This window comes from Hyperolius riggenbachi, chromosome 1 (assembly GCF_040937935.1).
Source record: "Hyperolius riggenbachi isolate aHypRig1 chromosome 1, aHypRig1.pri, whole genome shotgun sequence".
Classification (NCBI taxonomy): domain Eukaryota; kingdom Metazoa; phylum Chordata; class Amphibia; order Anura; family Hyperoliidae; genus Hyperolius; species Hyperolius riggenbachi.
In genome coordinates this window covers 395,572,484-395,596,890 of record NC_090646.1, presented here as the reverse complement: position 1 = coordinate 395,596,890, position 24,407 = coordinate 395,572,484, and the positions used below count along the sequence as shown (strand labels likewise).

At 41.3% G+C, this 24,407-nt stretch overlaps 1 protein-coding gene across 12 annotated transcripts in view; it reads left to right on the top strand.

Moving 5' to 3' along the window:
* The window catches only part of LINGO2 (leucine rich repeat and Ig domain containing 2), a 2,118,418-nt gene that overhangs the window by 1,230,799 nt on the left and 863,212 nt on the right, over positions 1-24,407 (top strand). The window contains exon 1 of one of the 12 annotated variants that reach the window (XM_068234758.1): positions 4,128-4,145. The exons of the other annotated variants lie outside the window; for them this stretch is intronic. The gene's annotated coding sequence lies outside the window, so the exon portion shown is untranslated. Of the gene's footprint in view, positions 1-4,127; positions 4,146-24,407 lie in introns of those variants that run through there. 12 annotated transcript variants of the gene reach the window in all.

Below are 24,407 nucleotides of genomic sequence, written 5' to 3'. Positions count from 1 at the left end.
GGTGTGATTGGGAGGAGCAGTACGCGTCAGGACTCATACCCACGCATCACAGTAGCCACCATTTTTAACATAGCATAGGCTTGAGAATCCTTTAAGTATTAGGTCTTTATTGAGTATTGCTTCATAGTACAATCTGTAGATTGTTAGAGCAAGCTAAAAACAAGCTAAACAATTTCCGATTTCCACCACTTTCCACTACTCTCGAAAGGCTGTCAGATTTTTTTTTTACCTCCTGGGAATGGATATCAGTAAGAGGCCTTAAAGTCACAATTTAGTTTGCGCCCTCTGCTCTCAGTCCCATTCACAGTGAAGCCTAAAGCACGTGGGGCATGGGTGTTCTCTAAGCAGCCTTAGTAAATCAACCCCAGCAGCTAATGATATAATAATGTGAGTGAGAAGTGTTTATTATCATTCATCTCTTAGAATATAGTGTGTCACTGAAAGGATTTTTTGTTCTTTCTTTCTTGTACTAGCTAAGGAGAAAGAAGTGTTATTTAGAACAGAAAATTCATATAGGTATTTCTACAATAGCATAGATTTTTGCCTTTTATACACCGTTCAAAATCAGTTTTCAAATGGGTCCCTTGGGGGCAATTTTTTTTTCTTTTTTAAGTTTGATACACTAAGAGTGCCATTTGTATTGCTTTGATAGACGGTCTTGTTAGAGATTGTTGAAGATTTATTAGACCAAGGCTATTGATTTGTACTAGATGTGCAAGCAGACCAATAGCATACTGATTGGAGGGATATAATAGTGCTGGAGCTCCATGACCGGGAAAGCTGACTTTGAGCAAAGCAGACAAAAGGAGACTACAACTGTACCGTACAAGAAATGGCAAAGCAGCTGCACATAATTGCAGACTTTATATTGATCGGCAATATCACAGAGCTACAGCTTTCTATGAATATTTGGCTGATATAAATAGGAAAACATAAGTAAGTAACAATATAATTATTAAGATCAATATTTCTCATTCCAATGTCTGCACAGAGCACTAAGCTTTATAAAGATGATAATGAAAGGGCAGCTGTCACATATACATTATTTTTAAAGGGCAATTTCTAAACTGCGTCAGGTGTCATTGGAAGTATACACCTGGTGGTGGAAATGGGGCAGTACAGATTTCGAATGTGGACAGTCTGAAATGTATTAGCCTGCTGTTGATTGGTATTTTATCTTTAAGTTATCGCATACAGTCTTTATACATGGCCTGCTGGACATCATTTACTGTCTATCCCTAAATGCAGCAGGTCAGAGATAATGCTCTCTTGCTTTACCTAAAATCTTATCTGGCTGTTTTATATAATTCCCTTGTGTCTCAGGTGCTTAATTTTCTCTAACTCACTCAGAGCATCCCACAGAGGTGAAATGAGAGAACATAGGAGAGGTGAGCTGAGGTCCGGAAGAAGGAGGCCTTACATCCCACCATCAAATAGTGTGAAAAAAACCTCCTTAAAGTGGATCCGAGATGAACTTTTACTCATTGCATGATTGTGTTCCTTTCATATAGTTTATAGGGCATTCCTCAAGCCAAATACTTTTTTGATTTTTTTTAATACTCTAATTCCCTATAAACTAAACAAGCCTCGCACACAGCTTTTTAGAGTGCCTAGGCACTGTAGCAAGGGCTTATGGGAGCTCAGTCTGGGCAGAAGGAGGAGGAGGTTACTAGCCAGAGATTTCAGAGGCAGAGAGGAGGAGGGAAGAGGAGAGGGGACTGAATTTGTCACATTACACACAGGCAAGCTGATAGCATCTCCATCCCTCAGACTGTGACAAACAGAACACGACTGCCCTCATTGTATCACAGGAATAAATAATCATAAACTATTGAAACTGTTTGCAGCTAGATTTGCTATGTCAACTATCTAAACTTTAGATGAGATATATAGACAACTTACTTGTTATAGTTAGTTTTTCATCTCGGATCCGCTTTAAGGCCTTGTTCACATTATAAATCACCAGCGCTATCGCAAGCACTGAGCAATTTATGCTGTGATTTTTGATAAGCTTTTCCCTGCGATTTACACTTAGAAAAGTGCTTTTATAAGCGCTTTTGCTCAGCTATGTTTTTTTTTTTCACTTCTTGATGTCAGTCAGGAAGTGAACTCTTTAACCCGGAAATGAATAAATACAATTAAGCCAAAGCGCTCAGAAAATGATACATGTAGTGCGTTTGCGATTTTAGTAAAATCGAAAAGCGCACATGTGAACACTGTCATAGTGAATCATTGCACAAGCCAGCACTTTAAAAAAATGCAAACACTCATAATGTGAACGAGGGATTAAAGAGAACCTAAACTGAGAAGTAAATGAATTTTTACTTTTAAGATAATACCAGGTGCCTGACTCTCCTGCTGATCCTGTGTCTCTAGTACTTTTAGCCACAGCTCCTCAACAAGCATGCAGATAAGATGCTCTAACTAAAGTCAGACTGGATTAGCTGCATGCTTGTTTCAGGAGTGTAATTCAGCCACTACTGCAGCCAAAGAGATCAGCTTAAAAGGAAGCATCCATAACCCTCTCAGTTAAGGTTCCCTTTAAGCAGTTTACACCATTTAGGAATGCTCAGGGCCCATTCTAAACTTTTTGCTGCCTGAGGCAAACTTATGAGGATGCGCTGGGAAAGCTGGACACTGAATACGAGATAACATTTTGGAGGAAATGGAGTTGTCACGTGAGGACCCCCAGTTACATGGCTGCACTTTTTTTTCATACACAAGCACAGCCATACTGTGACTGTGTTAATACTAGAGATAGTCGGAAATGTCGATTTTCGATTCTGCAAAAATTCTGATTTCCACCAATGCCGATTACCGATTTCACGGATTTCCGATCGGTTTCCGATTTCCGAGTTCGGATTTCTGTGTAGTGGGTTTTTGGTCATTTCTTGCACTCTCTGATTGGCCAAATACTTCCGAGTTGACTGCATTCTCTGATTGGTCCATTGCTTCCAAGTTCTGTGATTGGGCTAAAATTACCGAGTTGTGGTAATGAGGTATTTATACAGAAATCTGATTTCCGATCGGTTTTGGATTTCCAAGTAGTGTTTTTTTCCCTCTTTTTTTTATATTCTCTGATTGGCCAAATACTTTCGAGTTGTTTCTGTATTCTCTGATTGGTCCATTGATTTCGAGTTCTGTGATTGGGCTAAAATTACCGAATTGCAGTAATGCAGTATTTCTGCAGAAATCCGATTTCCGAGTTCCGTTTTCCATTTTCTGAGTTCCGTTCGGAAATTCAGATTTCCATCCGGAAATTCGGAAATTTCAATTCCAGGAAATCCGAATAAGCATCACTAGTTAATAAGGCCATGCCTGTGCAGTATGCCAGAGCCACTTGTACACAAGCAGCTCCATGCTACTCTGCCGGCATAGCCGTTTCACGCAGACGAGGTATCACGTGCCCACAGCCAGAAGCGCTATGCACATGCACACTATTTAGTTGCGACTACATACATAGTGCACATGCACAGAGCTCCCCGGCAGCGGGCATGCAATAAAGCTTCTACTACCGCAGTTCACCGAGCTGGAAGTAGCTACATGGTGAGCGCCTGCATGCTACTGCCGCAGCTCATTCACCTGGAAGTAGCTAGATGGTGAAATGTTTTCAGGTGAACAGTTTGTGCCATCACTAGTCATGATCATAAAGGGGGTCTCGGGCAGCACCGGTGGTCTCCAGCTGGACATGGTAAGCCTCTGGAGGATCCAAAGGCTTCCCTCTTCATAGGTAAGTATCGATTTTTTGTTTTTAGGTTCAGCTTAGGGTCTCAGTCTTTGAGGGATATAATGTAACTCCAACTCTAGAAACAGAGGAGGATCTGGAAAGTAATAAAATAACCAATTAAATACTGTAAATATAAAGAACTTTAAACTGGCAAAATGCTATGCAGCTTTATGTTGTTTTTTTTTTTCAGTCCCACCTTCACATTATGCACCTTGTTAGCTGCTCATATACATATTTAATACAGATGTCAGTGGTGAAGGCAGGATTGACATCTTGCCGTGTATCATGCATTTGATGTACAGTGTAGGAAGACTAAAATACATGTTGCCACAGAGATGAGGTTATAACCTTTCATCTGACAATCAAACAAGAAAATCCTGGTCACAATAATCAACTCGGAAGCTGCAGTTAGCTTCAGGTATGTTATTTATAACCTTTTTTTCCCCTCCTCTCAATGTTTTCCACTACTTGTAACAATGAAAACATGTTTTTCTCTGCTGTTGCATGAAACACATTTGCGTTACTTTTCCCACGTCCTGCACTACTATTCAATGAATCCTCCTCAGATCCCTGAACTGAGTAGCTGAAAAACACAGAGTAGCTTTATATAGTGGTGTCGACTGTGGTATTTTCTGCATGCTATTGTGAGCCAGCATGGAACGTTCTCTTTTGTTTTTCCCAGGAGACCTGCTATAATATAAATGATATAAAACCTTAAGATGGAATTAATACATGTCCTAAATGTGATGCAATTGTGTAAAAGACTGTGAAAGCTGGTTACTTAGTACTAAACACATTTCCTTCCTGTCTGTAATTTTCCGTGCATTAGCAAAATGGATTACTGGTGGTGATTACCTCCTGAGCAACAATATAGTGTGTGTGTGTGTGTGTGTGCGTGTGGTGTGTCTGTGTGTGCACGTGTGGTGTGTGTGTGTTTCTAGAGATTTCACATATTCTTATTTGCTTTTATTTGAATAGTGGATTCAAAAAAATGCTTAGGCTCTTTAAGACTGTTTGCATTCACTCCAAATGATAAAGAGCCACTTCACTCAAAACAATCAGGAACTAGCATCATGCATGAGACAATAGCACAAACTACCTTTGAAAAAAATGAATTTAAGTGCAGGTTAACACGGCTCCACCCGGACTGGTATTGTCTTTAAAAATGAAAGGTGTGGGGGGGGGGGGGGGGGGGGATTTATTATTACCTGTACAAACTGTTATTTTTTTCTATATATATCTCTATATAACAATCCTTGGACAATCTTTGGTCCGTTCAGGAAGGATTGGAATTTGCCTGGCAAATGGGTAGGAGCAGCTGAAGAGTCTGTTATCAGTGAGCTCTGCTGTGGGGTCTGCTACAATGTCCCATAGATATTAGTAGTAGATTAAACTGAAAAACAGACACGGGATGATAATATTATTATTATAGCACCAACATCTTCTACAGTGCTTTAGCGTATATATTGTCATGTCTTTTAACTGTCGCTCAGAGGGGCTCACAATACTTACCATAGTCATATGTCTATGTATGTATCGAGGGAAGCCAATTAACTCATCTGTATGTTTTTTGGGATGTGGGAGGAAACTGGTGTGCCCAGAGAAAACCCATGCAAGACTTTAAAAAACAAAAACAAAAAAAAAAACAGCAAACAGAGAAGCTTCCCCATATTGGAGCATTGGATTTGGTAAAGTCTTAAGCCAATGTGTTGTAAGACACAAGTAAGCTTTAGGTTAGCAGGAATGGTTGCATGGCCACCTAGCTTTTCATCCTTCCCAGGCCAGCTAGGCTGGCTTCAGCCTGTAGTGTTGGTGGTATAGTGGTGAGCATAGCTGCCCTCCAAGCAGTTGACCTGGGTTTGATTCCTGGCCAATGTATGTGAGCGTGCTTTTGACATCCTACAAATCCCTGGAAGACAAGATCCTCTTCCTCCTCCGGAGGAGGAAGGGAGGAATTACACTTCCTGATAGATGTATACACATGGAAGATGCTGTAAAGCAGTTTAGGCCTGCAATTCAACATTCAATGTGATTTCTGCCCCTAAAACGCTGCTTTGTGTCAAATCCAGATTTTTCCCCAGGACTTTTAGTGTCCATCCCATTCATCCATGCCCCCTCCAGGTGTTAGACCCCTTGAAACATCTTTTCCATCACTTTTGTGGCCAGCATAATTTTTTCTAGTTTTCAAAGTTCGCATCCCCATTGAAGTCTATTGCGGTTTGCGAAAGTTCCCGCAAACCGAACCTTTTGCGGAAGTTCGCAAACCTAAAATCGGAGGTTCGGAACATTTCTACTAGGGACATTTAAACGTAATAACTGGTACAAATGAGCAAATAAAATGTGTGGGTTTTATCCACAGTAACACATTTTATTGTAAAACTATAATGGCTGAAAACTGAGAAATAATGAATTGTTTCCATTTTTTTTCTTATTGTTCCAATTGTTCCAAAATTGTTCTTATTGTTCCAAAAAAAATGCATTTAGAATAAAATATTTCTTAGCAAAAGTACCAGCCAAAGAAAGCTTGAAGTGAACCAGAGATGAAGTACCTTCATGTATTTTACCATATATATCAGTGGAAACATTAAAGAAAACACCTACCCTGCTCTCTGCTTCATCCTTCACTGCTTAACCTGCTTGTTATCAGCCCTGATAAAATCCCTGACTGAGCATTCAGTCTAGCTTTGCTCAGGAATCATTATAGCTGAGTCATTATAGCAGAGCCAGAAGGGGGCAGGCTTGGGCTTGAAAAGACATCAGAGAAGACAGACTCAGCTATACTGATCCCTAAGCAAAGCCAGACTGACTACTCAGTCAGGGTTTTTATCAGGGCTGCTAACAAGCAGACTGAGCAGTGAAGGATGAAACAGAAAGCAGGGTAGGTGTTTTCTCTAATGTTCCCACTGATATGTATGGTGAAATACATGAGGGTGCTTCGTCTCTGGTTCACTTTAATTGTTGGAGAAAAAACAAGAGATAGATCCTTTCAGTGTGATAAGTAGTGATAAAGTTATTGGCCAATGAATGGGACAAGCTCTGAAAGGTGAAAATTGCTCTGATTCATAAGGGGAACACCACCTGTAGTGGTCAAGTGGATATATTACCATTTGTGGAACTTTGCTTGTCTCATGCTGGGACTTTCCTTTGATTCTTAGTTACTGGACCTATATGGAACTGTTTGCATGCCGGTTAGTTGAGACTTCCAGATAACGAGGAGCTGTCTCTACATTTTCTTAATAAAAATGTTTTATTGCAGTATAGCCCCGAATAAAGTTCTGACCAACTGGTCCCCTTGTAGTCAGTATTGCGATCAGCAAAGTCTTGCCTGAAGACAAACAGCTCATTAAATTAACAGGATATTAAAGTATAATATGAACCACTTTATCATCATGAAAGCCCAATATAATCACTATGTCAAGCTGATAACATTTTGATTAATGCCTTAATAAACAGTTTAAGAACACAGATAAGATTCATAGGGAAGCCCTTTTAACTCACACGTGTACCAGCTTTTGACCTACATTTGAGGGTAAAACAATAAACAGTTAATAATATGGAACCTTGCCAGTGTTTTATTAGCACATCATCATGTTTGTACCTCCGGATCATTGCATGTCTTATTCCTTAACCTTAGGAAATTTCAGACATGCAATTATTTCAGTGCATGAATTAGCAGTCTCTTAAGGTTAAATAATTACTTGTATATATTCTACTGAACGTTAATTGCTAATTAACGATACTACTACATCTGTCTGTACATGTTAATATCAGTTTATTGAGTCCAATCATTTTTGTTCAAATAATTACAATATGTCAGTTAAATTTTTGTTCTAATAAACTAATGTAGTGCATCAAAATCAGTGATATTTCCCTTGAGTCCTAAAAAGGCAGGTAGCACACAGCAATGTTGCAGGTACTATTGATAGTTATATAATGTGCATTATGCAACTAGGATGACCCCATTGTCATGTACTAATGTACTACATGTTATGCAAGTAGCGCAGGCATGGCATCCAGACAATGCACTAGTTACCTAGGTAACACAGGTCATCCCTCATTGCACAATATATGAGTACCAGTAAAATGGTTGTGCACTCCCTGTGCACGGAAGTTTACCCACTGGATATGCCCTTTTGCATCTTATTGCTATCAGAAAGAATATTTTTCTTGCAATTCATGCTTTAAAATTGTCAGGAAGTTAGCATTTCAATTCTTTGCAATCATAGCAATAGTAAACCATTTAGCGCATTGTTTTGTCTATAGACTGGTCACACATTCCCAGTTTCTTAAACAAGTAACCTAGTGTTGCTGCAGCTGGACATGGAAACATACCTAAATGTACATACACACATCAGGCAAACATTGGTCGAAATGAATGCTGACCTACGATTGATAAGCAAAGGCAAACAATCGTAAACGACCAACTTGTATACACACACATGAACGATTAAAGAATGAAGGAATTGGCAGATAAGATGGAAGTGACGTAGGAGGTGCTATTAACTCAAAAACGATTGATAGTAAGTAATACAATCATGATTGAATGATTAAGAAAATGACTGACTCAAACAGTGTGTGCACTTTACAAGGCATGATCATCATCTGTCATTTAACCACTTGAGGACCACAGTGGTAAACCCCCTAAAGACCAGGCACATTTTTACTAAAATGGTCACTGCAGCTTTAAGGCCAAGCTGCAGGGCCACACAACACAGCACACAAGTGATTCCCCCCCCACCTTTTTCCCCCACCAACAGACCTCTCTGTTGGTGGGGTTTGATCACCCCCAAGCCCCCAAGTTGTTGTTCTTTTTTTTAAAATAAATATTTATATCTTTATTTTCTTATTATTTTTTTCCTATTTATTTATTATGGATTTTTTTCAAATCCCTCCCTCCCCCCAGCCGGCTAATCACGGCGATCGGCTGTCATAGGCTTCTGCCTATGAGAGCCGATCAATCTCTTGTCCCCCTTCTGTCCCCCAAGGGGACAGCCGTGTCACACGGCTGTCCCCAGTAAAGTGCTGCTGCTGATCTCAGCACTGTACATGTAAATAGACGGTGTCTAACAGTCTCCCGTACAGCAGTCGCCGCTCAGAGACTGAAGGCGGGGCAGAGCTCCGCCCCCCGAGCAGGAGATGTGCGCGATCTCCTGCAAACTGCAGCCCCAGGACTTGATGCCAATCGCCGTTTGGCGGTCCTGGGGCTGCCGCCGTGGCCACGCCACGCGGGGTTATGCAGTCGGCAGGTAGTTGAACAACTGTAAACACTCCCTCTGATGAACGATTGTTGGTTGAAAAAATGCAACAGGATGGTTCACAACCAATTCTTGATTTCAGTAATTTATTGCCATTGTTGATGGTTAGTTGTGCGCATTTGTTCAATGATAATCTGTCAAAACACCACTAATCAGTAGTTTAACAAGGGTTCAGATTGATTTTATCTAATCTTTGTACATAAATTAAGATACAAATAAGTGTTAGTAATAAGAAAGATATAACATTCTTGTGGGATCACTTTAATTCTATTGTCCAAATTGCTCTGTACAGTTATGGTGTAAAATTGTCTTTGGGCATCATTTATTTCTGTTTTGATCATCATCCGGCCATAAATTTCTAAGCAGCAAAAGCAATTAAGATGTGTTTTCTGATAACCATGGAAACATTATTCTGTTTGTGTGCAGGGATCCCCATAATTCCCTTACACTTTCTTGTGTAATTGGCTCATATTGAATGAGTCTGCAGTAAAAATGCAGTCACCGCTTGTATTTTCCTCACGTTAACTACAATAAAGTTTTCCCTTTTGGTGCTAGATTGTACTGCAGCATGGTGACATAGTGGATAGCAATCTAGCCTTGCAGTGCTTGGTCCTTCAGTACTTTTAAGACCTTCAATGCTTCTAAAAGAAACATGAAAATACATTTGTTGTTTAAAACTAAAAGTTGCCTCTTTGGAAAATACTGAATGATTGTAAATAGATAAAATATAGCAAATATTTCAGTGATCTAATAATTCCTACTCCTGGTATAGTGTGCGAATAGAAAAAAAGTGTTACTTTATTCTTTAACAAGCTTGTTTCTATTTAGTGTGTGTATGCACTACTGGAACAGAAGGTAGAGTGCTAAACTAATGTCACATTTTAATTTTGGGATACTCAATGTTTAAAAGTTGCTTAATTAAAAGTTCTGTTAGAACTACCGTATATTCCGGCGTATAAGCCGACTGGGCGTGTAAGATGACCCCCCAACTTTTACAGTTAAAATATAGAGTTTGTGATATACTCGCCGTATAAGTCTACCCCTCTTCCAACGCACACCAACTACAAATTAAAAAAACATCATATACTGGTGCTATGTATGAACAGATACTGGTGCTGTACTGTATGTGGTACCCAGTATATAACACTATACAGGGGATTGACTGGTTGGATTGGACAACTCTCCCTAAGTGGATTGGTCAGCTCTCCTTGTCTCCCTGTTTATCAGAGCGGTATGGAAGAATAGATTGCACTGTGCCCATAAAACACGCCTCTTTCACCTGTCTGGCCTGCCCTTGTATCCTATTTACCTCCTTCTTTGCCTTTCCAGTCCTCAGCAGAGAGATCTGGGAGTCGGTAACAGAATCAATCACACCGGGCATCAATGACACCCTGCGTATAAGACGACCCCTGACTTTTCAGGATATTTTTAAGGGTTAAAAAGTAGTCTTATGCGCCAGAATATACAGTAATTTAAAGAGTATTTAAACACTACACATTGTATTAAAGCAGCATGGCATGCCCCTGGGTATAGTGTAAAACACTACATCAGATTATTTTTCTATAAAAATTGATAACATATTTTTTGGCTACTTGATTGGACATTAAATTGCAATGCATAGTTATCTACTGACAAGATGCACACATTCCCAGAGGCGTATCTAGAGGGGTGCAGGCATGGCTCATGCCATGGGCGCCACAGCACCATGGGCGCCATAGCCGTCTCCTCCTCCCTCTGCCCCCTCCTCTCTCATGCTCCACTACCATACTGAGGGATGCAGCTTGTTACTTATACTTGGGGGGCTAACTCTAGCAACCTATACTGGAGAAGCTACTTATATGGAGGGGGGACTCATCTAAATACCTATGCTGGGAGGGGGGCACCTCTGGCTACCTATACTGGGGTGGACACACCTCTGGATATCCATACTGAAGGGAAACCTCCAGTATGGATATGGGGCGCAATTTCAGTGTTTGCCTCAGGCGCTATATTACCCAGATACGCCCCTGCACATTCCTGTTGAGGTACCATTCATACCACTCTTCGCCAATTGTGAGCTCAAAAGAGCAGGACTCAATCCAGGTATTTGTAGTACTGCTATTTACAGAAAATGCAGCCTCTATTTGCAACTTACAGGATGGGCTGTTCAGTTGTGCATTATCTGTATTTCCCTACTTGATAGTGTATGGAAATGTTACTGTATAAACTCAAATCTAAACCAAGATTCTTGTGTCAAAAATGATCTCATATCAAATCTTACTGTCAGGAACTCACCTGCAGGATCGAGCGATGTGGCCCTCTCTGCCGAGAGTTGGCCAGGTCCAAGCACTTCCGCATCTGTGCAGTCTGCACACATGTGCGGCGACCCCGGCATTCCTCCAAGTGGGCCGCATGAACTCTGGGTCTGACAGAGGACAGCGGCCGCTGGGGAGATACGTAGAGAGCACACTTCCTCTTGCGTATACTGGCAGTGATACCGGAGCTGCAGGCAGCGGAGGACGGCAGCATGGGAGCGATCCATGCACTCGGGGCTGGAGGAAGCCCCAGGTATGTATAAATCTTTTATTATTATTGATCTCTGGTACACTTTAACTTGATCTGGCAGAGCTCAGGAGGGTCAGGTAAAAAGAAGGCACTAATTCATCCCCAAAAAATGGATTATTATGCAGGGATGTATTTTTTACACTGAAAAGAAATAATAACGCATATCTGAATTAAAACAACATTATTTTAAAAACAACAATGTAACAAAAGACAAATCCATTGCAAATGTTTAACTTTGCATAGCAACTGTGTTTTGAAGAAGTTAAATTAAATTATTTAAGCAGATCATCCAAATATACAGTCACAGTTAGACTCCATTAACATATGCTGACATGTGTCTAGTTGTTTCCATATGATTCAGTCTCATGCTGGTGCTTTTGATTATGCCAGAAATGCTTTAAAATTACACTCTCCCTGTCCTCAGCTGTTGAGTCCATGCCCAGGGGTAATCAGTAAAGGGACATCTGGATTTTCACACAAAACAATAGTAAAGTTCATTTATATTTTCAAAAACAAAACATACATAGAAAAGGGAATATCTTTGTTCATAGTCCTTGCTAAAATAGTACTTAACAATACTGGTAAGTACAGACTAACCAGCAAACTCATGGTGAAGCAGAACTCATTAGAGTGTGTGAGGGGCTACAATGGTCCTAAAAGCCCCCTTACTAAAATGCTAAGAAAAACAAAAGTTTGCTTTCTTAAAACAGAAAGAATTTGAGATAATTCAGGTTGGAGTGAGCTCCGAGATGTCTCCCAGTGCATCACTGCTGAATATATGCAAATTAACCATTGTTACCCTTAGAAGCTAAACACACCTCCAGAACCGCTGGAATGCAATGATGTGTCAGCTTGTTAATTTGTACAGAGCCACAATAATCCAACATGCATACAGACTGTTTCGGATTGTTTGATCCTCATCAGTGCATTGCATGGATTAATACGAAGGGTAACAATGGTTAATTTGCATATATTCGGCAGTGATGCACTGGGAGACATCTCAAGCTCAATCCATCGTGAATTATCAATACTGGTAAGTTAGATAATATTGGAAAAAAAGATAAATGTAAAACCAGCACAAAAAAATGTAAACAACAAATAATTCTATGTACAAGGTTTATTTTTTTTTAGGAAAAATTATCTTTAAATAATATTTGCAAGGGTCCCTTATATACTGTATAACTGCCACTGGAACATCTAATTGTAAATAGATAAAGCAGGACAAGATGGCAGACAAGCATAATGGCTATCACACTCACCTTGCAGTCTCAGCTTCATATCCTGGTCAGAACACTGCATGAAACTTGTACTCCCAGTGTCCATGAATTTCCTCTGGGTTTACTCTTTGCATATGCCAAAAACGTACTAGTAGTTGGTTAATTGGCTTTACCAAAATTTGCCTTAGACAACTCCAGAAGATACATTACATTGTAGGACTAAGAAACTGTTAGTGATATGGATTGTTTTGTGAATTTTATAATGGCTTGGATGCATATCACTAACTGTTTCTTAGTCCTACAATGTAATGTATCTTCTGGAGTTGTCCATGATAATAACATGTATACTGTACATATCAATGAAGTGCAATTGCTAGGCTGGGATTTCAGACAAGATCATTTTGTTAGGCCTCATTCACACTATACGTGCTGCCATGCACATTTTGGCAGCAAGTATAATATGCGATCAGCAAGAACATCAAAAGTGCATAAAGAGCACTTCTGAGATTCAGACTATGTGCGCTGTGCAGCAGTGTGATGCGCTATCGCACTGCTGCGCGCATTTTTGCAAAAGTGCATTGCTGATTCCATTCACTGTAATGAATGGTAGTAGTTACAGAGGCGCCAGCAGATTAAAAAATTAGTAGTCTATTAAAACCAAATAAAAAATTGGTGGACCGGGGTGGATCCGTCTCCCCAATACATATGACATAACCACCATATATGTTATCCAGAAAAATATATATTTAATCAATATTCCACATAAAATTATGCAGCGCGTTTTGCGGGTCCCAAGCCCGCTTCCTCAGGCAAATACAAGAGCAGGAGTAACTCTGAGGTTGTTTACATACAAAAAGGCAGGCCGGGCATCAGTCCCTTTGAGTTTCTTTAATGCAGCATCTTGCCAAAGAGAATATTGCAGTAATACATTCGTGTACAGTTACAAACGGATGGATCAAACCTGCATTGTTGAGGATGTTCGGGGAGTGCGGGGTACGGGTGACCAGGGGTAAGTGGACGGCACTACAGCCGTTTCGCGCCCGACTGGCGCTTGTTCACGTGCTCACGTCCTTGGTAATGGCGGCGCCGGGCGGCTTTCCGGATTATGTCCGTAAGCCACGCCCCCGGCGCCCGCCATTGGTGCATGAGGAGTGTCAGAGGGGTGAGGGGTGAAGGGGCGGGGGCTCGCCATGACGGCGAGGGACGAGTGCGTGTCTGGATGAGCCAGCCTTGTAAACAAACTGCTGGCTTAGCGTTAAAGGGGCAGTGCGTGTTAGGACTTTAAAGTGCATATGCAAAAGATTTTTTCTTCCTTCCAGCTTCAAACTTGCGTACATTATAACCAACCTAAATTAGGATATAAATTTAACATTCAGAAACCTGTGTATGTTGAATGTTAAATTTATATCCTAATTTAGGTTGGTTATAATGTACGCAAGTTTGAAGCTGGAAGGAAGAAAAAATCTTTTGCATATGCACTTTAAAGTCCTAACACGCACTGCCCCTTTAACGCTAAACCAGCAGTTTGTTTACAAGGCTGGCTCATCCAGACACGCACTAGTCCCTCGCCGTCATGGCGAGCCCCCGCCCCTTCACCCCTCACCCCTCTGACACTCCTCATGCACCAATGGCGGGCGCCGGGGGCGTGGCTTACGGACATAATCCGGAAAGCCGCCCGGCGCCGCCATTACCAAGGACGTGAGCACGTGAACAAGCGCCAGTCGGGCGCGAAACGGCTGTAGTGCCGTCCACTTACCCCTGGTCACCCGTACCCCGCACTCCCCGAACATCCTCAACAATGCAGGTTTGATCCATCCGTTTGTAACTGTACACGAATGTATTACTGCAATATTCTCTTTGGCAAGATGCTGCATTAAAGAAACTCAAAGGGACTGATGCCCGGCCTGCCTTTTTGTATGTAAATTGTTGGACTGTTTCTCACAGAATTTGAAACCGGCGCACGTCCTAAGTTTCAGTCATATGCCACTTGTTTGAGTGATTGGAAGAGGGGAAGTATTGATTGAAAAAACAACAAGCAAACGCAGAGCCTGCCTCATATGCACATATATTGGGTTTGAGTGCCAAGTGTTCCTTTGCTCTATATTGTACAACTCTGAGGTTGTGCAGATAGCTGCAGCGCCTCAGTAATGAATGGAATCAGCAGCACAGTGCACAGCATCATGGATGGCATTTGTCCCGAACGCATGGCCAAATGCGTTGACTAATGTGAACGAGGCCTGAATTTAAATTTAATTCAGTAGTTCAGAATAGAATATAAGTTGAGTATAATATGAAAAAACTTGGTCTGATATGTTTTAAAATACCTGCAGCTTTAAGCTCTTTTCCACTAGTATTTTGAATTGTGTCTTCAGAGTGTTTTTCCTTTGTAATCTAAAATAGCCAACATAATAATAATAATTACCCAATTGAATCTACACGGACATAAATGTTGTCATAACTTAATGTTTTTAATGTAATAGCCAAGCATATCAAACCAACTGCATGGCAATAGTTATGCCAAATTAAATGGAGTATTTTACGCTACTGCACATTCCAAAACCATTATTCTATTCATTGTTTCTCTTTTACTGTATATATAACAATATCTTGGAACAAATATATGGAGATGTGAAGAAATCTGATAAGGCTTTATGGTTCTGAGTTTACTATTGTTCTTGTTGCCATTCAACAAAAGAGCTAAGGTTATAGGGGGAGATGAACTTGTTTTCTTCATAACTTGATTCATAGATGCAAGGAGAAGTCACATTTTCAAGCAAGGGCACATCTATTGAATCTGATAACCTTTCTATAACCTGGATTCTCTCCATAACAGTGCACAGCAAGTTGGAAAATTTTCTCTTTTATTGCTACTTAAAGTTTCACTGCCCTAACCAACCTCCAACATTACTGTTATTACATAGGTCATCAGGTCCAGGCAATCTATAGATACGAAATCTGATGTAGAATTTAACTGTTTTTGGTGTTGTCTCAGGAGGCTTAGGCCCTTGTGCAAGTCCCCTTTTCTCCTAGGTGATATTTTCACAAGTTGTCCTCAATAGAATGCCTTTTAAACCACCAGCTAGTAATAAAATACTCAAATGAGTTTTGGCTGTACCTTTTAGTACTTAGTTTAGTAGTCAGTTAGTTACAATTGCAAAGTGCTGAAAAATTATTTTAAATACGAGATGAAACTTATCAAGTAGGAAAAATTTCAGGAGAAAAAGATAATTGTGTGTGGACCATAGTAAACCTGCTGAAGAATTTCTTAAAGGACTAAAGCACTGTTCAAACAAATGTTTATTTCTTCAGTACCCTTGTTGGAGTTTTAAAAATCCTATGCATCAACAAAATACATGCAAGTTTTTTTTTTAATTTGTAACACAAGAACATTTAGGCATTGTTTAGGTACTGTACTGTTTCAATGATATTGATTTCAACAAACCATTAGGTTTATACAAGTGGACAAAAAAGGTACTCAAAAGTCATCACACCGCTCTAAAACAAACAAAATGTATTTGCAATTATTCAGCTCTATGTAAGTAAAAAGATACTCCCATAATGTATAATGTATGCTCATTTGACATTTACATCATGTCAGAGATAATACCTGACTCTGATTGTTATTTTCACAATTGGTCACACCTTTTTGGAATGTATATAGAAAGTCACAAGGCCTGGGTCAAGGAGTCTTACAGCTCTCTTTGGTGCATTATGTAGGAATACCAAGCCTGCCAAATAGTTCTATAAATCACCAAAACCAGCTATCATGTATTCAAAATTCAACCTATAATTTTGCTTTTCAAAAGTTGAATGTGGCACTTAAAATGGCCTTAATGCCTGTAAATTCTCATACACACGCTAAATGGTTTCTGATCATCCCGGAGAGATCTGGGCTGCCAATTCCTCTTTATCGAGCATAGGTCGAGGGCATTGTTTGCCTTTTTACCCTTTCCTGTCTATTGTGTGAAATGCATTATCCCTGCTCTCTGCTCTGCAGCAACAGTGCAGCACACTGTAGGTTAGTGAAACTTCTGTACAGAATTCTACCCCAAACTGTCGTTTAAGGGATTCCTTGGGTCAAATGAATGAAGCATTTACAGTATGTAAATATGTACAGAAAGTCTTAAGAAAGCCTGTAAAATAGAATGAAATAGTGAAAAGAGAGAGAGAAAGACTTCTAAACACTAAAGAAAAAACTATTCTTCAGGGGTTTTTTTTGGTTTTTTTTGTTTTTTGTTTGTTTACTGTAAGTAAATCCCTTGATTGTAAATCACATAATGTAAATAAAAACTTATAATACATCTCTAGCCAAAACTTTTTTTTTTAGTTTTGGATTTAATTTAGATTTTCTTTAGATTGTAAGCTCGCAACGGCAGGGCTCTCTTACCCTTTTGTGTTTTGGATTTAGTTACACATTTATTCATATTAATTCTGTCACTGTTATTACCAATTCTGTACTGTACCGATTCTGTATTTTGCACCAACTCTGTATTTTGTATAATGGTGTATAGTATACCTTTTTCTGTATTATTTTGTACCCAATGTCTGTTTCTTACTTTGTACAGTGCCACAAAATATGTTGGGGCTTTATAAATCAATTATGATAATAATATAATTGATTGTGGAAGGATTAGAAACACTGTCAGGTTTGCAATCTGCCTTCCTATATATCTACTGTTTTAAATGAAAAGAAATGCATTTACATTTCTTCAATAGTAAGAAAACACTCATTCTTTTTTAGTACTGTGGAAAATAAATGATACACTTTTTATTGCTGTGTGTTACCATAAGAGAGTCATGATCACTGTAGTGAAATCACAAAAATGAAGGGAAATCTTAACAGAAATGCAAATAGCTTTGAAAAGTATAAAGTAATGTTTACATCGAGTCTATCCAAAGTTAGAGGAATAATGTTTTAGAAAATCTATGTTTTTACAAATAAAACATGCTTTCTTTGTACTGCACATCACCAGGGTTACTCCAGAGCCCCAAAGCCCACAGGGCCCTTAAAGGGACACTTAAAGAGAACCTGAACTGAAAATAAAACGTCAAAATAACCATACACAGGTCATACATACCTCCTGTGTAGTCTACTCAATCTCTTTCTCCTCTCCTGCATCCCATTTGTCCACTGTGATCAATAGAGTGGGGCCGAACCTCCGATTTTTGGTTCGCGAACCGGGTTCGCGAACTTCCGCGTAAGGTTCGGTTCGCGTAAAAGTTCGCGAACCGCCATAGACTTCAATGGGGATGCGAACTTTGAAAAAAAAAATATGCAGGCCACAAAAGTGATGGAAAATATGTTTCAAGGGGTCTAACACCTGGACCCCCAGGTGGAGGAGTGGGATACATGCCAAAAGTCCCCGGGAAAAATCTGGATTTGACGCAAAGCAGCGTTTTAAGGGCAGAAATCACATTGAATGCTAAATGACAGGCCTAAAGTGCTTTAAAACATCTTGCATGTGTATACATCAATCAGGTAGTGTAATTAAGGTACTGCTTCACACTGACACACCAAACACACCGTGTAACGCACCGCAAACAGCTGTTTGTGTAGTGACGGCCGTGCTGGACTGGTGCGCACCATGGCGAGAACAGGTATGCAGTGGCGGGTTCACTGAACAGAACAGGTATGCAGTGGTGGGTTCACTGAACAGAACAGGTATACAGTGGCGGGTTCACAGAACAGGTATGCAGTGGCAGGTTCACTGAACAGGTATGCAGTGGTGGGTTCACTGAACAGGTATGCAGTGGTGGGTTCACTGAACAGGTATGCAGTGGTGGGTTCACAGTACAGGTATGCAGTGGTGGGTTCACAGAACAGGTATGCAGTGGTGGGTTCACAGAACAGGTATGCAGTGGTGGGTTCACAGAACAGGTATGCAGTGGCGGGTTCACTGAACAGGTATGCAGTGGTGGGTTCACTGAACAGGTATGCAGTGGTGGGTTCACTGAACAGGTATGCAGTGGTGAGTTCACAGTACAGGTATGCAGTGGTGGGTTCACAGAACAGGTATGTAGTGGTGGGTTCACTGAACAGGTATGCAGTGGTGAGTTCACTGAACAGGTATGCAGTGGTGGGTTCACAGTACAGGTATGCAGTGGTGGGTTCACAGAACAGGTATGCAGTGGTGGGTTCACAGAACAGGTATGCAGTGGTGGGTTCACAGAACAGGTATGCAGTGGCAGGTTCACGGAACAGGTATGCAGTGGTGGGTTCACTGAACAGGTATGCAGTGGTGGGTTCACTGAACAGGTATGCAGTGGTGAGTTCACAGTACAGGTATGCAGTGGTGGGTTCACAGAACAGGTATGCAGTGGTGGGTTCACAGAACAGGTATGCAGTGGCAGGTTTACTGAACAGGTATGCAGGTACTGAACAGAACAGGTATGCAGCCAGGAACAAGCTGAGCCTAACTAATCTTTCCCTATGAGAGACAGTCTGTAGCAGCTCGCCCTACTCTCACTAACGCAGGCACACGAGTGAGCGTAATGGCCGCCGCTGCCTGCCTTGTATTAGGGGGGAGTGGCTCCAGGGGCTAGTGTAGCCTAATTGGCTACACTTGGCCTGCTGAATGTGATGTAGAGGGTCAAAGTTGACCCTCATGGTGCATTATGGGGCGAACCGAACTTCCGCAAAAGTTCGCCTGCGGGACGCGAACGCGAACCACTGAAGTTCGCATGGAACCATTCGCAGGCGAACCGTTCGGCCCAACTCTAGTGATCAATGGCATTCTCCGTCCTCCATTTGAAAAATGGCCATTACCCTATAACAGCTTCCTGATCAGCAAACTGTTAAACTGTAATATCACCAACTTGAGCCATAGGGAAACATGGACATTACCTTCCACATTCAGTTGTAACTGACAGCTGCTGATTAATAACTGACAGCAATTAGTATATTTCAGTTCTGATAAAATATTGTCAGAACTGGAAGGGAGCACTGTAAGAAGAAAATGGTGAGCTTCTGAGATGAACTGACAGTGAGGTTAGTATGTAATATTCATTTGCAGCTACATCATGTGTTTATTTTAAATAATTTTACTCACTTCAGGTTCCCTTTAAGGCTATTAAAAAATGAGTTTTACTCACCTGGGGCTTCCACCAGCCCTCTGCAGCTGTCCGGTACTCACGCAGTCTCGCTCGGATCCTTCTGGTCCCGCCAGCAGCTACTTCCGTTTGAGGCGACAGGCGTTCCTGGCCGCAATAGCAGTGTAGAGGTTGCTATTGCGGCCAGGAATGCAAAGAATCACTCTTGTTCCCAGGCCTGTCGGCACCTGTCGCCGAAAACGGAAGTAGCTGCTGGCGGGACCAGGAGGATCCGAGCGAGACTACGTGGGCACCGGACAGCTGCAGCGGGCTGGTGGTAGCCCCAGGTGAGTAAAACTCATTTTTTTAATAGCCTTAAAGAGGAACCGTCACCAAGAATTGAACTTCATCCCAATCAGTAGCTGATACCCCCTTTTACATGAGAAAACTATTTCATTTCACAAACGGATCATCAGGGGGTTTTGTATGGCTGAAATTGTGGTGAAACCCCTCCCACAATAAACTCTCAGGAACATGGTACTCCTGGCAGTTTCATGTCTGTGAATCTGTTGCATTGTGGGAAATAGCTGTTTACAGCTGTTTCCAACTGCCAAAACAGCAAGCAGCAGCTACATCACCTGCCAGCAGTAAAAATGTCACCATGTGATAAATGTCAGAATGTAAATCAGGGATTTAAAAGATTTTACAATGAGCAAACACTGACTAAATCATCTCTATATATAATTGGCAAGTGTCTCTGCATCCATTTTGTCCCTGTGTCAGTGCTTTTTATCGGCAAAGTAATGACAGACCTAGCCAGTTTTTAAATGGGCTAAGGTGACTAGTTTATACATAATTATGGTAAAAAAGAAACACTTTTTTTTTTTTTTTTTCCAATCTTTTTTTATTAACTTTTTCAAGGCAAAAAATAAACATATCAGTACAGACTGTATAGGCATTAACGTAGAAGCAGATTACAATATATTATACCATCTTGTACAGAACTTAATTCAAACGACAGTAGTAAAAGCTAGAGGATGTAATAGTGGACAAGGTCTAGATATGTCTTTAGATAAATCCACATAAGATAGGCAAAAGATAATGATCGTTTAACACGTTATAAGTGTTGCTGCCTAAAAAGGGGGGGGGCTACTGAAATATTGATTATGGCGAAATATCTCCTGCTCACTCACGGAACCAAAATATGGCTGAGCAAGAGCTTATTTCACTCTAGTGTAGTTTATAGCTAGCGATACTCGCCTCCCAGCGGAGGCAGAGGTGGATGTCAGATGAGTTTATCTGTCGACAGACTAGGAAAGGAGAAGAAAGAGGTGAATATTAGGTAGGAAGAGGTGTTGTTGGGACGAGGAGGTCAGGTGGTCTCAAACCAGCAAAGACAGTGGGGATTAAAGTTGCTCCGGGAGCTTAGAGATTTCTAATCATGGCGCTACTGTCAGAACCCAATAGGTACTCTATGTAGGAGGACCAGATTTTATTGAATCTAGTCATATTGTCTTCCAACCGGGCCCTTAGTTTTTCAAAGAAGAGGATACGGCTCAACCTGTTCTTTACTAGGTCGAAAGATAGGAGACTGGAGTGCCATGCTGCAGCTATCGTTAGTTTGGTTGCTGTAAAAATATAGTTTACTAGGGCATTTTGTGATTTGGTGAGGTTTGGATATGGAAGGCCCAATAGGACGTGGATAGGGTCTCTGGGAATTGGTTGGTTAATCAAAGAGGAGGCCCAGGTACACGCTCTTAGCCAGAGCCGACGGACTTTAGTGCATTTCCACCAGGTGTGGACTTGAGTGCCCACGGCGCCACAGCCCCTGAAGCAATTCGGGGATGTAGCGCTGTTAAATTTAGCTACTCGGGCGGGAACCATATACCATCGGAAGAGTAGCTTGTAGTTAACCTCCACTAAATCTGCATTAATTGAGGTTTTGGGAATATTGGTCCAGATCTCTGAGAGGTCTTCGGGATCTAATGAGATATCTAAGTCTTTCTCCCAGTCAACTACATATTTGGGTTTATGTTTAGATTGTGCATGAGACAGCGCCTGATATATGGAGGATATGGCACCTGAGGAGAGCGGGTCAGTAGCACACATATGTTCAAAGGGAGTTCTAGTTAATGGGGAGACTGTGTATCTGAGGTGAGATTTAACGAAATGAGAGATTTGTAAATAACGAAATCTTTCAGTGTGTGGGAGCTGTTTGTGCTCTCGTAGGGAAGCTAAGGTTTTCATACCTGCATCTGAGGAGAGGGCGTAAACTGTAGTGAGGCGGGAGTTAACCCACCAATGAAAGCTAGCTGGGGAGTTTAAGGCTGCCGGGAAGGAAGGGTTCCCTAAGAAGGAGGCTAAAGGCCTATGGGGGGACAATAAGTTCCCCGAATATTTGCAACTGTCCCAGACCGATAGAGAGTGCTTAATTATAGGATTAGTGATGGTGTGTCTATCAGCAGGCGTAATCCAGAGGAGATTAGAAGGTTTTATTGGGCTTACTAGGGTTTCTTCAATGTCTACCCATGATGGTCTATCGGTATCTAGTTGCCAGAGGATTAGTGGAGAGATTTGTGCTGATTTATAGTAATATTTTAAATTAGGGACTCCAAGTCCTCCATCGTTTCTCAGGCGGTACAAGTGTGCATTACGGAATCTTGGCTTTTTAGAGCCCCAGATAAAATTGTTAACCTTGCTCTGTATATTGTTTAGGAAGGGGGTTGGTAATGGGATAGGGAGCATACGAAAGGCATAGAGTAGTTTTGGAAGAAATGACATTTTTATTGCCGTGATGCGGCCCATCCAAGAGATGGAATATCGTTTCCAGCATTCTAAGAGTTGAAGTAACTCTTTGACCAACGTGGGGTAGTTGTGGCTGAACAGGGTGTCATAAGTACTTGTAAGGAAAATGCCCAGGTAGGGAAGTTTGTGCTGGTCCCATTGAAATTCAAAGGCATCTTGTAGAGCCTGCATAAGTCTATGTGGTAACGAAATATTTAACGCCTTCGATTTGTCTGGGTTAACTTGTAAACCTGAGACGGTTCCAAAGGCTGCTAAGAGTTTATTAAGTGCGAGGAGGGTTTTTGTTGGGCGGGTAATGCAGAGGACTAGGTCATCTGCGAAGAGGTTGACCTTAAATTCTCTCTTCCCTAGTGGTATTCCGGAAATCTCTGAAGAATTCCTAATTTGGATTGCTAACGGCTCTATTGCGAGGGCGAAAAGAAGAGGGGATAGGGGGCAGCCTTAAGAAACACTTTTTTAATTACATTATTTTGACTGGAGTTCCTCTTTAAGTGTCCCTTTAAGTCCCACTCCTTTTATGGACTATGGTGTGTGTGTGTGTGTGTGTGTGTGTGTGTGGGGGTGTGGGTGTGTTGGGGGAGGGGTGTCACACACTCGTTGTCAACATCAGAGGGGTAAACCCCAGGGACTAATGCAGTGCAACCCCAAAAGAGCATGACATCTCACCTTTCTTCCTTCCTCAGCATGTCCTCCAGTCTCCATGGCTCCTTGCAGCAGCATCTTTGCCCTGGTGACCTGCTAGGCATGTTACGAAAGTGCATCTCTGTCCGTAAGGAACAGAAGCCAAAGGGAAATACAGGAGGCTGGAATGTGCTGAGGAAGAAAGAATGAGGGAGCATAGCAAAAGACAGGTAAGATATTGTGCTAAGCTGTGCTCAGGTCTCGTTCACACTATGGGCTTGATTCACAAAGCGGTGCTAACCTACTTAGCACATCTAAAGTCTTTAGACGTGCTAACCAGGGTGCTAAGTAGGTTAGCACCGAATTTCTGAATCAGATAATTCGGTACTTTAGACGTGCTAAGTAGGTTAGCACCGAATTTCTGAATCAGATAATTCGGTGCTAACCTACTTAGCACCCTGGTTAGCACGTCTAAAGACTTTAGACGTGCTAAGTAGGTTAGCACCGCTTTGTAAATCAAGCCCTATATGCGTTGCACTGCAAATTTTGCCAATGCGCATGGTGTGCAACTCCGAAATGCAAGAATATTAGAAGGGCATAGACTGTTCTGTGTAATGTTCAGACTTTATGCAATGGACAGAAATGTGATGCAATATTGCACAGCTGAATGCATTTTCACCAAAACGCAACAGTGACCCTTTCACTTTATTGAATGGGATTAAAAGGGCAATGCAGATGGCGTACAATCACGTACGTTGTAAATGAGGCCTTGTACTTTTTGGGGTGTAAGCAAAGGCCACCTAATACCGATATGTGGTAGGATGGAGGAAGGATAAACTGTTATCTGGAGGAAGGTGGCACTAACACCACCTGTATCCTTAGACTGCTATCTGTGGGATGATGAGGGGAACATATTTATTTCCAACCAAGGCGCCATTTCACCTAAATGTGTCCCTGCACATTACAACTCGAATATTGCACAATTTATGCACATATGTGAACAGCCATAAATGATGTACCACAACTTCACAATGTGCTGCTGGGTGCAATGTACTTTTCGCTTAATTGAGAACATGTGGAGAATGATTTACTAAGTATCATATAAGGCGTGAATTTGGTAAGTAGTTATGCTCACCTCAACCCCCACCCCTCAACAACACATATCATTGCAAATCTTCCAAATGGGAAGGTAAGTTTTAAAAAAAAGTT